Here is a 5000-nt window from a genome sequence, read left to right as displayed (position 1 = left end):
GCCCCCCCCCCCCCCCAAAACACCTTTCCTTACAACAATGTGTACCTTAACCTAACCCGTATTGTGCCTTAACCTAACCCGTATTGTGCCTTAACCTAACCCGTATTGTGCCTTAACCTAACCCGTATTGTGCCTTAACCTAACCCGTATTGTGCCTTAACCTAACCCGTATTGTGCCTTAACCTAACCCGTATTGTGCCTTAACCTAACCCGTATTGTGCCTTAACCTAACCCACGTTGTGCCTTAACCTAACCCACGTTGTGCCTTAACCTAACCCACGTTGTGCCTTAACCTAACCCACGTTGTGCCTTAACCTAACCCACGTTGTGCCTTAACCTAACCCACGTTGTGCCTTAACCTAACCCACGTTGTGCCTTAACCTAACCCGTATTGTGCCTTAACCTAACCCGTATTGTGCCTTAACCTAACCCGTATTGTGCCTTAACCTAACCCGTATTGTGCCTTAACCTAACCCGTATTGTGCCTTAACCTAACCCGTATTGTGCCTTAACCTAACCCGTATTGTGCCTTAACCTAACCCGTATTGTGCCTTAACCTAACCCGTATTGTGCCTTAACCTAACCCGTATTGTGCCTTAACCTAACCCGTATTGTGCCTTAACCTAACCCACGTTGTGCCTTAACCTAACCCACGTTGTGCCTTAACCTAACCCACGTTGTGCCTTAACCTAACCCACGTTGTGCCTTAACCTAACCCACGTTGTGCCTTAACCTAACCCACGTTGTGCCTTAACCTAACCCACGTTGTGCCTTAACCTAACCCACGTTGTGCCTTAACCTAACCCACGTTGTGCCTTAACCTAACCCATATTGTGCCTTAACCTAACCCATATTGTGCCTTAACCTAACCCATATTGTGCCTTAACCTAACCCATATTGTGCCTTAACCTAACCCATATTGTGCCTTAACCTAACCCATATTGTGCCTTAACCTAACCCATATTGTGCCTTAACCTAACCCATATTGTGCCTTAACCTAACCCATATTGTGCCTTAACCTAACCCATATTGTGCCTTAACCTAACCCATATTGTGCCTTAACCTAACCCATATTGTGCCTTAACCTAACCCGTATTGTGCCTTAACCTAACCCGTATTGTGCCTTAACCTAACCCGTATTGTGCCTTAACCTAACCCGTATTGTGCCTTAACCTAACCCGTATTGTACCTTAACCTAACCCGTATTGTGCCTTAACCTAACCCGTATTGTGCCTTAACCTAACCCGTATTGTGCCTTAACCTAACCCGTATTGTGCCTTAACCTAACCCGTATTGTGCCTTAACCTAACCCGTATTGTGCCTTAACCTAACCCGTATTGTGCCTTAACCTAACCCGTATTGTGCCTTAACCTAACCCGTATTGTGCCTTAACCTAACCCGTATTGTGCCTTAACCTAACCCGTATTGTGCCTTAACCTAACCCGTATTGTGCCTTAACCTAACCCGTATTGTGCCTTAACCTAACCCGTATTGTGCCTTAACCTAACCCACGTTGTGCCTTAACCTAACCCACGTTGTGCCTTAACCTAACCCACGTTGTGCCTTAACCTAACCCACGTTGTGCCTTAACCTAACCCACGTTGTGCCTTAACCTAACCCACGTTGTGCCTTAACCTAACCCACGTTGTGCCTTAACCTAACCCACGTTGTGCCTTAACCTAACCCACATTGTGCCTTAACCTAACCCACATTGTGCCTTAACCTAACCCATATTGTGCCTTAACCTAACCCATATTGTGCCTTAACCTAACCCATATTGTGCCTTAACCTAACCCATATTGTGCCTTAACCTAACCCATATTGTGCCTTAACCTAACCCATATTGTGCCTTAACCTAACCCATATTGTGCCTTAACCTAACCCATATTGTGCCTTAACCTAACCCATATTGTGCCTTAACCTAACCCATATTGTGCCTTAACCTAACCCATATTGTGCCTTAACCTAACCCATATTGTGCCTTAACCTAACCCATATTGTGCCTTAACCTAACCCATATTGTGCCTTAACCTAACCCATATTGTGCCTTAACCTAACCCATATTGTGCCTTAACCTAACCCATATTGTGCCTTAACCTAACCCATATTGTGCCTTAACCTAACCCATATTGTGCCTTAACCTAACCCATATTGTGCCTTAACCTAACCCATATTGTGCCTTAACCTAACCCATATTGTGCCTTAACCTAACCCATATTGTGCCTTAACGTAACCCATATTGTGCCTTAACCTAACCCATATTGTGCCTTAACCTAACCCATATTGTGCCTTAACCTAACCTATATTGCGCCTTAACCTAACCCATGTTGCGCCTTAACCTAACCTATGTTGCGCCTTAACCTAACCTATGTTGCGCCTTAACCTAACCTACGTTGCGCCTTAACCTAACCTATATTGCGCCTTAACCTAACCTATATTGCGCCTTAACCTAACCTATATTGCGCCTTAACCTAACCTATATTGCGCCTTAACCTAACCTATATTGCGCCTTAACCTAACCTATATTGCGCCTTAACCTAACCTACGTTGCGCCTTAACCTAACCCACGTTGCGCCTTAACCTAACCCACGTTGCGCCTTAACCCAACCCACGTTGCGCCTTAACCCAACCCACGTTGCGCCTTAACCCAACCCACGTTGGGCCTTAACCCAACCCACGTTGCGCCTTAACCCAACCCACGTTGGGCCTTAACCCAACACACGTTGGGCCTTAACCCAACACACGTTGGGCCTTAACCCAACACACGTTGGGCCTTAACCCAACACACGTTGGGCCTTAACCCAACACACGTTGGGCCTTAACCCAACACACGTTGGGCCTTAACCCAACACACGTTGGGCCTTAACCCAACACACGTTGGGCCTCAACCCAACACACGTTGGGCCTCAACCCAACACACGTTGGGCCTTAACCCAACACACGTTGGGCCTTAACCCAACACACGTTGGGCCTTAACCCAACACACGTTGGGCCTTAACCCAACACACGTTGGGCCTTAACCCAACACACGTTGGGCCTTAACCCAACACACGTTGGGCCTTAACCCGCTCTGTAATTGTCATACGACGCGTTAAATTAGTGTAGTGTTGCCTAACTGCAACCCCCGCAATATAGTTTGCTACTCGCACTGCCTGGTCCCCAGTGTATCGCTTCATGTTAAACACCTTGCAGCGATACACTGTAATGTGGATGGCAGCAGGACGTACATGCTCAATGCCCTTCGCAGTTGTTCATTGGCATTCGCATGGCGAAGCACTTAGCCTACGCTGTGGTACGGCCTGTGTCAACTGTCCGCTGATGTTGTACGTCCAAATCACACACTGTACTGCACATTGGTCCTCATGTACTGAATGATACATCGTGGTACATGTGACCGTACAACGACTGCGCCAACAACGGCGAACCATGCGGTCCAACTGTTGTGCACTCAGCTATGTGTCGTCTCCCTATAAGAGCCGGATTGCAGTGTGGTATGCCCTGGATGGCGATCAGCATGAGCCGTCTGTTGATGTAGTGGCGCGTGTTGTCAGACGTAGTCGTCTCTTCTCACACACCGTGACAGCATGGTGCACTGCGTTCCACATCTGCGACATGCGACAGAGGCCGGTTGACAGTCGTTCGCGCAATGGACATCGCATACGTACGGGGGCCACCTTCCACGTGTTCGCGAAGCGTGCACATGTTGTTGCGTGTATGTGGGCAGACATAGTGTGTCGTGACACCTGACACAGGCATGCAACAATCGTTGAATTTGCAAATGGCGATGGACGTCTACGTTTGCTGGTGACGTTACGCAAATGAACAACTGGTAAACCGTTGTGGTGCGGTTGTTCTCGCTAGAGGTGAATCAGTGATGGCGACGATCGGTTGAGCTACCAACCGGTTGTTTCAGCGATACCCACCATGCCCACGAACGTGAATGGCATGTGGGTGTGAAGCGATACGCGGCGGTGGCTGGGTGGGACCGTCCCCGGCCGGTGAGGGGGGGCCTCCCGGCGTGCTGGCCGCGCGGTGCGTGGGCGCACGCGCTACAGCCGGCTGGTGGGGGCGGCCAGTGGCAGGCGCGCCGGCCGACGGAGGCGGCAGGCGGCGCAGCTGCGCGCCGGCGCACCCTGCACGCGGCGCCGTGCGGCCAAAGTAGGTCCTCGCGGGCCCGGTGCGAAGCGCGGTGGACATCTGCAGTGTGCTGGTCCGATTGAGGACTGTGTGCGCTGAGGATGCGCCGCCGCCCGGCGCTCGGCGCCGCGACGCCGTCTGCTGCTCGGTCGCCTCTGCGGTTCTCGCAGGTGGTTTGTATCGCAGCTGTGCGGACGTGTTGGCGCGTGCGCTGTGCTGGGAGAGTTCGCTTCGGCACCCAAGTGGGGCTTTTGTCCTTCTGTGGCGCTGGCGTTGGAGCTGCCGGCCACCGTAGGTGGCGCGTGTTGTCTCCCGCCGGCAATGCCACGACAGCACGCTCCCGGGCCTCTGTCGGCAGCGGCAAGCTCAGTTGGGAGCACGGGTGGTCGCACCTAAAGCGTCTACTCGCCAAACTCCGGGCGATTGCGCCTCTCTCGAACCCGACCAAGTACTTAGGACGGCGCTGCGCGCCGCCGGGACCTGAGAGGGTTTCGAGGTGTATCGTGCAGGGGAGCTCAGCCTCCTCCTGTTTGCAGAATAATTGAGCGGACGCTTGCGTGTTCGCGCGGGCCCCCGGGACACACTCCCGGGCGGCCGGCTGCTCAGCTCTAGTTGACGCAGCTCCCTGGTTGATCCTGCCAGTAGTCATATGCTTGTCTCAAAGATTAAGCCATGCATGTCTCAGTACAAGCCGCATTAAGGTGAAACCGCGAATGGCTCATTAAATCAGTTATGGTTCCTTAGATCGTACCCACGTTACTTGGATAACTGTGGTAATTCTAGAGCTAATACATGCAAACAGAGTCCCGACCAGAGATGGAAGGGACGCTTTTATTAGATCAAAACCAATCGGTCGGCTCGTC

At 51.5% G+C, this 5000-nt stretch overlaps 1 non-coding gene across 1 annotated transcript in view; it reads left to right on the top strand.

The window, feature by feature from the left end:
• The first annotated feature begins 4759 nt into the window (after positions 1-4759).
• Positions 4760-5000, top strand: part of LOC124575333 — a 1910-nt gene continuing 1669 nt past the window's right edge. Inside the window, exon 1 of the ribosomal RNA XR_006972424.1 lies at positions 4760-5000. This exon is cut by the window's right edge and continues 1669 nt beyond it. This is a non-coding gene — a ribosomal RNA (small subunit ribosomal RNA).

Source organism: Schistocerca americana, unplaced genomic scaffold (assembly GCF_021461395.2).
Source record: "Schistocerca americana isolate TAMUIC-IGC-003095 unplaced genomic scaffold, iqSchAmer2.1 HiC_scaffold_236, whole genome shotgun sequence".
NCBI classification, from domain to species: Eukaryota; Metazoa; Arthropoda; class Insecta; order Orthoptera; family Acrididae; genus Schistocerca; species Schistocerca americana.
This window is presented reverse-complemented; position numbering and strand designations above follow the sequence as displayed.